Genomic DNA, 11,593 nt, shown 5'->3' with positions numbered 1-11,593 from the left:
AGTGGCATGGGGAGACCAGCAGAGGGTGGCATTGTATGACTATAAACTTAACAGGGAGAGACGTAGAGGTAGAGGAGGGGAGTAAGGGTTTATCTCAATTTCAATGGAATTACCCCCAAAATCACACAGCCATCATTTCACAGAGATGCACACAAACATACATAGACACATTAAACACACAACACGTATACATACAGATATGGACACTTACACACAATCACATGCACACACCCGCACACACAGTAGTTTCTTTAAGAAATAAGTATGTTTTTTCATGAATAAGGGAATCAATGGTCAGTTGGTGCGGGAAGGAGAATGTGGCTGAGAAACATTTTAACTGTGATCAAACGGCACAGCAGATCCAAGGGGCTAAATGACCTAATTCTGTTCCAATTTCCTTTTTTGTGAAGGGATTCATTTTGGAAGTCGAAGTTGCATGCAGATTACTGGGTCAAATGTAGGATTCATAGCAGTGTGGAGGAATAAACGGATGTTGGGGTCCATGTCTGCAGGTCTCTCATTTGCCACCTAAGTTGAAATGGTTGTTAAGAAGGTGTATGGTGTGTTGGTTTTCATTAGCAGGGGGACTGAGTTGAATAGCCACAAGATTCTGCTGCAGGTCTATAAAGCTCTGGTGAGACCACATTTGAAATGTTCTGGTTGCCTCATTATAGAAAGGATATGGAAGCTTTAGAGCAGGTGCAGAGGAGATTTACCAGAATGCTGCCTGGACTAGAGGGCTTGTCTTATGAAGAAAGGTTGAGGGAGCGATGGCTTTTCTCATTGGAGTAAAGAAGGATGTGCTGTAACTTGATAGAGCTGAACAAGATGGAGAGAGTTACAGACAGAGTAAATAGCCAGAGACTTCTTTCCAAGCTGGAAACGGTTGTCACGAGGTGAGCATAATTTTAAGATGTTTGGAGAAAGGTTTAGGAAGATGTCAAAGGCAGTAAGATACCAGCCCCCCCTCCCTCTCCCCCCAAACCGGGCCCCTGGTACTGTGAGACAGCCATGCTAACCATAGAGACTCCATGCCCCCGTCCCCCCAAAACCAGATCCCTGGTACTGTGAGATAGCCGTGCTAACCACTGAGACATCATGCACCCCCTCCCCCTCCCCCTTCCCCCAAACCGGGTCTCCAGTACTGTGAGGAGAAAGTGAGGACTGCAGATGCTGGAGATCAGAGCTGAAAATGTGTTGCTGGAAAAGCGCAACAGGTCAGGCAGCATCCAAGTTACAGGAGAATCGACGTTTCAGGCATAAGCCCTTCTTCAGGAATCCTGAAGAATGGTTTATGCCCGAAACGTCGATTCCTGTTCCTTGGATGCTGCCAGACCTGCTCCGCTTTTCCAGCAACACATTTTCAGCTCGGCCCTGGTACTGTTACACAGCTGTGCTAACCACTGAGACATCATGCCCCTCTCCCCCTCCCCCAAGACTGGATCCCTGGTACTGTGAGACAGCCATGCTCGCCACTGAGACACCATGCCCCCCTCCTCTCCCCCCAAACCGGGTCCCTGGTACGTTGAGACAGCTTTGTTAACCACTTAGACACCATGTCCCAATTCCCCTCCCCATTCCTTCAACCGGGTCCCTGATACTGTGAGACAGCCATACTAGACATTGAGACACTATGCCCCCCTCTCCCTCCCCCAAAACCGGGTCCCTGGTACTGAGAGACAGCCGTGCTAACCACTGAGACACCATGCACCCTTCCCCTCCCCCATCCCCCATCCCCCATCCCCCAATCCGTGAGCCTGGTACTGTGAAACAGCCATGCTAACCACTGCGACACCATTACCCCGTCCCCGCCCCCTCCCCCAAAACGGATTCACTGTGCTCGGTAATACTGGAGAAAATGTGAATAGAAGTGATGAGCTTAGAGCTATGATGTTGTGGCCATAACAGAAACGTGGGTTTCTCAGGGGAAGGAATGGTTGCTGGATGTTCCAGGGTTTAGAACATTTAAAAAGAATAGGGAGGAGGTAAAAAGAGGAGGGGGTGTAGCACTGCTAATCAGAGAGGATATCATAGCTACAGAAGTTACCATTATCGAGGAAGGTCTGCCTACTGAATTAGTATGGGTGGAAATTAGGAACAGTAAGGCAGCAATCACCTCATTCGGGGTTAAATACAGGCCCCCCAATAGAAGCAGGGAGATTGAAGAAAGCATAGGTCGGCAGATTTTGGAAAAGTGTGAATGGAATAGGGTAGTTGTAATGGGTAAAAACAATGACTGCAGATGCTGGAAACCAGATTCTGGATTAGTGGTGCTGGAAGAGCACAGCAGCTCAGGCAGCATCCAAGTTGCTTCAAAATCGATGTTTCTGAAGGGCTTTTGCCCGATACGTCAATTTCGAAGCTAGTTGTAATGGGTGACTAACTTTGCCAATATTGAATGCAACCTCCTTCCGGCAGATGGTTTGGAAGTAGCTGTTTTTGTAAGGTGTGTTCAGGAGGGTTTCCTAACTCAGTACGTTGACAGGCCATTTTGGAATTGGTGCTCGGCAATAAGCCGGGGCAGGTGTCAGATCTTGCGGTGGAAGAGCATTTTGGTGATAGTGACTACAACTGCCTCATATTATACATAGCTATGGAGAAGGAGAGAAGCAGGCACAATGGGAGGATATTTAGTTGGGGAAAAGGAAACTATGATACTTCAGACTCCTTTGAGAACCATGGACTGGGTGCAATTGTTCCATGGAAAGGGCACTATAGACATGTGGAGACGGTTTAAGGAACAGTTGTTGCGAGTGATGCATAAATGTGTTTCTCTGAGACAGATAAGAAAGGGTAAGATAAAGGAACGTTGGATGACAAGAGCGGTGGAGCTTCTCGTCAAAAGAAAGAAGGCAACTTATGTAAGATGGAGGAAGCAAGGGTCTTGCTCAGCTCTAGAGGATTAAAGGCAGGCAAGGAAGGAGCTCAAAAATGGCCTGAGGAGAGTCAGGAGGGAGCAGGAAAAAGGCTTGGCACGAAGGAGTAGGGAGAATCTAAAGGCATTTTGCACATATGCGAGGAATAAGAGAATGATCAAAGAAAGAGTAGGTCCGATCAGGGATAGCATAGGGAACATGTGTATAGAATCTGATGAGGTAGGGGAAGGTCTAAATGAGTTTCTTGCCTCTGTCTTTATGAAAGAAAAGGGCCTTGTAGTGAATGAAACCATTGAGGAGCAGGTAAACATGCTGCAACAGATAGACTGAGGAAGCTGATGTGTTGAAAACTTTGACAAACATTAATATTAACAAGTCGCCAGGGCCAGACCAGATTTGTCCTCAGCTGCTCTGGGAAGCGAGAAATGTGATTGCTTCGCTGCTTGCGAGGATCTTTGCATCCTCGCTCTCCACTGTATTCATACCGGAGGACGGGAGGGAGACAAATGTAATTCCTTTCTTCAAGAAAAAAATAGGGAAATCCCCAGAAATTACAGACAGTCAGTCTCACGTCTGTCATCTGCAAGCTGTTAGAAAGGATTCTGAGGGATAGGATTTATGACCATCTGGAAGAGTATGGCTTGATTAAATGCAGTCAACACGGCTTTGTGAGGGGCAGGTCATGCCTCACAAATCTAATTGAGTTCTTTGAGGATGTGACTAGACAAGTTGATGAGGGTCAAGCGGTGGATGTTGTGTATCTGGACTTCAGTTAGGCATTTGATAAGGTTCCCCATGGTAGGCTCGTTCAGAACGTCAGGAGGAATGGGATACAGGGAAATTTAGCTGTCTGGATACAGAATTGGCTGGTCGACAGAAGACAGCGAGTGGTAGTGGAAGGAGAATATTCTGCCTGGAAGTCAGTGGTGAGTGGTGTTCCACAGGGCTGTGTTCTTGGGCCTCTACTCTTTGTAATTTTTATTAATGACTTGGATGAGGAGGTTGAAGTATGGGTTAGCAAGTTTGCAGATGACACAAAGGTTGGAGGTGTCATTGACAGTATACAGGACTGTTGTAGGCTGCAGCATGACATTGCCAGGATGCAGAGATGGGCTGAGAGGTGGTAGATGTAATTCAAACTGGATAAATGCGAGGTGATGCATTTTGGAAGATCGAACTTGAAAGTTGAGTACAGGATTAAAGGCAGGTTTCTTGGCAGTGTGGAGGAACAGCGGGATCTTGGTGTGCAGTTACATAGATCCCTTAAAATTTCCACCCAGGTGGACAGGGTTGTTAAGAAAGCATATGGTGTTTTGGCTTTCATTAACAGGGGGATTGAGGTTAAGAGCCGTGGGATCTTGTAGCAGCTCTATAAAACTTTGGTTAGACTACACTTGGAATACTGTGTCCAGTTCTGGTCGCCCTACTGTAGGAAAGATGTGGATGCTTCGGAGAGGGTTCAGAGGAGGTTTACCAGGATGCTGCCTGGACTGGAGGGGTTATCTTACGAAGAGAGGTTGACTGAGCTCGGACTTTATTCATTGGAAAAAAGAAGGAACAGAGGGGACCTAATTGAAGTGTACAAGATAATGAGAGGCATAGATACAGTTGATAGCCAGAAACCTTTTCCCAAGGCAGCAATTGTTAACACGAGGGGTCATAGTTTTAAGCTGTTTGGCGGAAAGTATAGAGCAGATGTCAGAGGCGGGTTCTTTACGCAGAGTTGTGAGAGCATGGAATGCGTTGCCAGCAGCAGTTGTGGAAGCGAGGTCACTGGGGATATTTAAGAGACTGCTGGACATGCATATGGTCACAGGCATTTGAGAGTTCGTACATTAGGTTTACCTTACATGAGGACCAATGGTCGGCACAACATTGTGGGCTGAAGGGCCTGTTCTGTGCTGTACTGTTCTATGTTCTTTGTTCTAAACAGTAAACAGTGACAAAACACCACAGATGAGTCAGGATATGGAGGTAGAAACAAAGGCAGCATTTTGAATCTGATATGATCCTCTTCTGAAAAACTCATATTGGACTCAAAAAGTTAATTGTGTTTCTCTCTGCTCAGAACCTGCAAATGTTTTCCTGCACTTTCAACTTAGTTACTCTTCTGGACTGTGGATATTTGTCTGATCTGAAAGGGAACAGCAAAGCTGCGATTTCTGTTGACGCTCAAGAATTTGGTTATGGTTTTTGAATGAGAAATGAAAAACGATGTGCCTGACAGCTCCCCAAATACCGATAGTTTATTGCCATTGTCATAATGCATAATGTAAATGTTGAACTCGGTGGTCATGACATCACATGATCAATCCTCTGAGAGTAACTGATTGAAGTACTGATCACAATTGTTATCAATGTCTTATCATGCTCCTGATGTCACTGGCATCATACTCATCCAGCAAGATCTTACCTTTCCGAGAGTTTCCATATATCTATGAAAACATAAAGTATCTTTGAGTTTTTTAACAAGACATATTCATCCAGGGTTTTGGAAGGCACTAGCAAGGGTAGAGTTTATTTGTCGTCCTCAATGGCTCTGGAATAAGTGACACAGAGTTGCCCTGTTTTACCTCTTCAATCCAAAGTAATGCAGATCCAGACAGAGCTGTTTATAGGGGCATTCCAAGATTTTTAACAAATACTTGCGAAGGAACAGAAAAATTAGTCCCTATTCAGGATGACACGCAACTTGGAAGATACCTTGCAGAGACTGATTTTTCTCTTGTTCCCATTCCCAGTGCAGAATGTTCTCTAATTCCCATTAATCACAGTTTTGCTCAGGGTCCTTGATTCCACCCTCAGTCAAGTCCTGCTTCGATTGAAAGGGAAGTCACTCTGATCTCACTGCAAATGACACAGGCAGATCAGTTGAAAGAATAAGGAGCAAAAGACAAGAACACTGTTTGCTTGAAAATTGTCCTCGTAATATTCAATAGAAAATTGATGAGTGGTCTTCCTTAATGTATTATATCAACATGACATCACTTTTCAAACAATATTCTGAACGGTGGGTGTTTTTTCTTTTAATTTGCTTCCAATTCAGTGTAGAAATGAGAAGGTGAATTATCTTCTATAGTGTGTTTATAATCCAAATTTAATTCAATCTTTATCATAATTGCTCTAGCTCTTTCAAACAAAGTTAATGAATGAGCCTGTGTCTATCCTGTAGATGAAAAAGTTCTTTCAGCTCTGACTACTGCAGCGAATGTTGTAAAGAATAAGCTGCAGGCCCACGTAAAATGAAAATGCTGCAGGGCAAGGTGCCAAGCGCTAGTCCAAGATTAATTATGTCCAAGTATTATGAATAATACATGCAGAGGGGCACAGTATAAAAGCAGGATTCAGCTCCATGTCCAAAATACTGTTTGTGGCTCCCTCACAAAAGACCACAACTGATTCACGGTGTAAATTCACCAAAATAGGAAAAAACAAGAGACTTGAATTTCAATTCTGCAACAACATCAGTAGAACAGGAAGAAAATCAAGGTTTGTTTCTGAAATTAATAAATTGCGATGATAAGAATATGGTATATGTGGGGGGGGGGGGGTGAGATGTTAGAGGATGATAAACAATGTTGGACGATGATAAACAATGTTGTAGATGACACAATGATTATCCAGGTGAGCAGGAACGTGTTGGTTACAGGAGGGTACAAACAGATTTTCAGATGGCCAGATCAATGACTGATAAAAGGTAATACTGAAATATGAGAGATGCTGCACTTTGGAAGATGTAACAAGACAAGGGAGAACACAAACCATGAAGATAGGTTAGATTTGCTTTTGGAGCAGAGAAAGGTGAGGGGTGAACCTGACAGAGGTGTATTATAGCATGACAGGTATGGGACGAGTCGACAGACAAAAACTATTCCCCTTAGTCAAAGGGTCAAAAACAATGGGAAATACGTTTGAAGTCAAAGAGAATATACTAACAGAGGATTTGTGAAATCTGTTTCGAACACAGAGCATGATATGTGTCAAAAATGCATTGCCTGGGAGGATGGTTCAGGAAGGAAGCCTCACAAACATTATAAAGTACTTGTATCAGCACTGGGTGGTGTAGACTGGACGGGCCTTGTCTTTATAACATGATTCCATGTGGTGGCAGCCATGAAATGTCTGATATATTCTGAAGCAGCAACCAATTGGACTTGGTTTGTTCCAATGATCTGTGCTCAGTAAGTGGTGAGATTTCAAACAAGCATCATCCCATGGAGTATCAGCACTTACTCAACCTAGGACAGCCCAGCCATCTCGGAAATCATCCAGGATAATTCACATGCTCAGTGTACGAATCGTCCAACACAGCATCAACATTATTCCAGCTGTTTGACACCATTATTTTAAGTTCACCAATAACATAGAAACAGACTTCGCTTCATTATTATATAGACTTCTCGTGTAAGGTTATTATTTTTCTGAAGAATAATAAATTCCTTCCCATATATTCGTATTGACAAAATTTACTCCAAGTTAAACCAGCACGAGATGCACTGCTGGCACTCCCTCCCAACAGCCACTTGGATGGACCAACATCAACTGGACTGGAACGTCTCAAGGGCAATTAATGCTGGTCTAGCTTCATTACAATCCCAAATGAACTAAAAAGACAATCCGATTTTCTAACAATTATTAAACAACAAGGGCATTTTGTTGATCTGAAGAGTTTGTCGCTGTCTTTGAAATTGTGCGAACTGTGTTATTTTATTTTCAGTTTCTAAAGACAACAGAAATGTAAAACCTAGCATCAGGAGTAAGGAATCAAAACAACTCCATCATGTGATAAGGTGGTGGATGATCTGATTGTGACCTCAATCGCACAATCCTCATTTGCCCTTACAATGTTCGTGCATCATTCTTAGTCAAGAATCTGCCTGCCTCTGCCTTAGGAATATTCAATGCCTTATCCTCCATCGTTATCTGGGAAGAGAATTGTACAAAGACACAACACTCTGAGAGAATGACACCAAATCACCATCTTCTTAACAGAGACATTTTTCTGTTTTACTCTCCATCCACTCATGGTAATCTCTCATACAAGGTGAAATATTGTTTTAGAATTCAACTTGAAAGACTACTTGGAATATTTTGAGGTTAAGCAAGACCACATGTTGTTCGCCTAAACCCCAGCAGATCCAGAGCCAGTCATTTCAAGATTTCCTCCTGAAATAAACGCTCCTCACAAGATTCAGCTGAGTGAAGATTCTCTGGATTGCATTTCATATCATTATGGCCATCGCTCTCTCGATGTGGTTATACCACTCATTGTAAATCTGTACAAAATCGTCCCAACTTATAAATGTATTCTGTTTCAGGCAGTTTCAACATTTGTCTTACCTCCCTAAAAATTTGATGTACACGTAAAATGTTTATTTTGTAATCCAAGTGCCCGGTTCCACTGTGCCTAAAGCCAATCTCTCCACTGAAATAATATACTGCGTTTCCATTCAACCCACCAATATCTTTTAGCACAGACACATTTTTCCAACTATGTTCCATACACCAATATTTGCCTGTTCACTTGACCCACCTTAATCTCCTTATAGACTCATGTCCTCTTCATATCTTCCTTCGCGGAGAGTTTCAAGTTTTTTTTAGATTAGTTACAGTGTGAAGACAGGCCCTTTGGCCCAACAAGTCCACACCGACCCGCTGGAGCGCAACTCACCCAGACCCATTCTCCTACATTTACCCCTTCACCTAACACTACGGGCAATTTAGCTTGGCCAATTCATCTAAACTGCACATTTTTGGACTGTGGAGGAAACCGGAGCACCCGGAGGAAACCCACGCTGAAGTTTGTATTCTTCCATAATAAAGACAGAATACTTGGCCAAAGAAATACACTGTGGCCATATTGCAAAGTAATTGACAATGAATATTGTTACTTCATGTCTAAAGTATAAATTTGAGACAATGCTAAAGTGTTTTGAAATCACATCACTCAGTTTCATTACTTAAAATAGAGTCAGATGGTGTGGAACGTGTGTGGGTAGAACCACTCCCGTGGTTGGAATTATGTACAGGTCGACAAATCATAGTCAGAAGCTGGGGCGCATGATAGATGAGGAGATAGAAAAGATATGTACGAAAGGCAAAGTTACAGTGACTGGGGAGATTTCAATATGCAGGCGGACTGGGAAAATCAGTGGTAGTGGTTTGAAAGGAAAGGAATTTGTGAAATGTCTACAAGATGGCTTTTTGGAGCAGCTTATGGTGCAGGCAACGAGGGAACGGGCAATACTGGATTTAGGGCTGTGCAGTGAGGCAGACTTGATAAGGAAGCTTAAGGTGAAGGAACCTTCGGAGGCAGTGATCATACTATGATTGAACCTACTCTTCAATTTGAGAGGGAGAAAGTAGAATCGGAGTTAATATTACAGCTAACTAAAGACACCTTCAAAGACACAAGGGAGGAGTTGGAGAGAATTGACTGGGAGAGGAGTCGAGCAGGAAAGACAGTGGAACAATAATGGTGGGAGTTTCTCAGAGCAATTTAGGAGTCACAGCAGAGATTTATCCTGAGGTAAAAGATGTATTGTACAGCGAGGATGGGGCAACCATGGATGACTGGGACAGTCATGGCTAGCGTTAAAGGAAAATAGAAAGTAGATAACATAGTAAATAGCAGTGGGAAACCAGAAGATTTGGAAGCTTGAAAGATGAACAGATGGCAACAAAATAAGAAATAAGGACAGAGATGATTAAACACGAGGTTAAGCTATCCAGTGATATAAAGGACAACTGTAAGAGTTTCTTTAGACATATAAAGGGCAAAAGAGATGCAGAAGTGGATATTGGGGCACTGGAAAATGACGCTGGAGAGATAGTCGTGTGGAACAAATCATTGATGAGAAACTGAATAAGTTTTACGAGAGTGGGCAAAGAAGTGGCAGACGGAGTACAACTTGGGAAAGTGCGAGGTGATGCACATTAGTAGGAAGAATACAGGCATAGACTACTTTGTAAGTGGAGAGAAAAATCAGAAGTCTGAAGTGCAAAGAGAGTTGCGAGTTCCAGTTCAGGATTGTCTCTAGATAAACTTGTAGGTTGAATCAACAATTAGGAAGGTGTTCTTTCTGGTGCACAGTGTAATTGAAATCTTATATTCAGCAAAAGAACCGAGTTAACTCTTACAAACAATATTTGTTTTTTGAACACAATTAATATTAGGACAATTTAAACATATTTAAACATATTATAACGCAATGATAAACGTTACAAATTATCTTATGCTTTAAGTTAACATTGGATGATCACAAACCACCCCACTAGAAGTTGACCAGGTTCGACTTGGTGATGTCTTCTTGTTTTGATGATCTTGGAGGTGTCTTCTCTTTCCCTGGTTATTCTCCAGTTACTGCACTGTGTGGGGTTTTGTGGTGATTTTATCCTTCCAAGTCTTCACGCCATTTTGGGAAGGTAAGGAGGATCTGTCAATGGAATGATCAGGTTCATTTACCCTGATCAATCAGACTCAACCATGGGTTGGCTCAAGGGCAACATTCCATTGTCCGATTCAGGTCCAACTTCAGGTGAGTATTACAGGATCTGTAGTTTCAGGTTTGTTTGCAAACCGTCTGTGGGTATCTGCAGCCTGTCTGGATTCTGCAGCATGTGGATTAGCACAGGGACTTTAGTCAAAGCTAGGGTCCATTTCACAGCATGCTTTAATAATTGTCCATTTTTGTAACTCCATGGTAAATTCATTATTGCTCATCGTAAGATTAATCTTTCAGGTGGCCCGCCCGGTCAAAAGGGCCTTCAGCCTGAGAGTGGTAAATCTATAGTAAGGATGGCAGTTTCCTTACCTAAAGGACATTAGTGAACCAGGTGGGTTTTTCTTGACAATCGATTCATAACCACTATCAGTCTCTTAATTCCAGATTTGAATTCAAGCTCCCCTACTTACTGTGGCAGGATTTGGACCCAGGTCACCAGAACATTATCTGGGCTTATCACATAAGAATTCAGTTATAACACCACGAGGCCACTGACTTGCCCAATCCTCCACAGTGTGACTAACATGTGCAGTATGACATGCACTGGGATGTGCCTTCATGTTATCCTTGACTTCCTTATCAAGATATGGATAATTTTTTTTCCCCGTTATGCAACTCCTGTTCAGTCTTCAGTATCTTGATAATTATTTGCCAAACTTCTTCATCTGCCTGCATTTGACGATTCTTTTCTCCCACCCCCACCCACCACCCCCATCCACGCAGGCCAAATCCTTCCTTAGGCCAGTATAATTACCATTGCCTAACACTAAAGCTGTCATGTATGACTCAGTCTTCACTCTTTCAATATGAATGTGAAACTCCAGCATGTTGTGTTTACTCCTTCCAAGGCAAAGCTCATCCACTATACCTTCATTGTTACATAATATCAAATCTAAATTAGCACATTCTCTGGTTGGTTCCATGCCATCCTGCTCTCAGAAATAATCTCTCATACACTCCATGAATTTTTATTCGAGGATATCACTCTCAAGTTGATTAATTGAGTCAATTTGCATGTTCAAACCACCCATAGTAATAATTGTGCCCCTGTTACAAGCCCTGACTATATTCTACCTCAGAAGTACTTTGAAGGGACAGTGGCTGAAAATTTCTCTTCCCAAGATGTTTCTTCTCTTGCTTTTCATTTGCACTGAGACAGATTTCAAATATTTTTTGGCAGAAAACACTTTGAAAAGGTCTGAGTTCCCACTT

Source organism: Chiloscyllium punctatum, unplaced genomic scaffold (genome assembly GCF_047496795.1).
Source record: "Chiloscyllium punctatum isolate Juve2018m unplaced genomic scaffold, sChiPun1.3 scaffold_202, whole genome shotgun sequence".
NCBI classification, from domain to species: domain Eukaryota; kingdom Metazoa; phylum Chordata; class Chondrichthyes; order Orectolobiformes; family Hemiscylliidae; genus Chiloscyllium; species Chiloscyllium punctatum.
The sequence above is the reverse complement of the archived record's forward strand: the minus strand, read 5'-3'. Positions refer to the sequence as shown.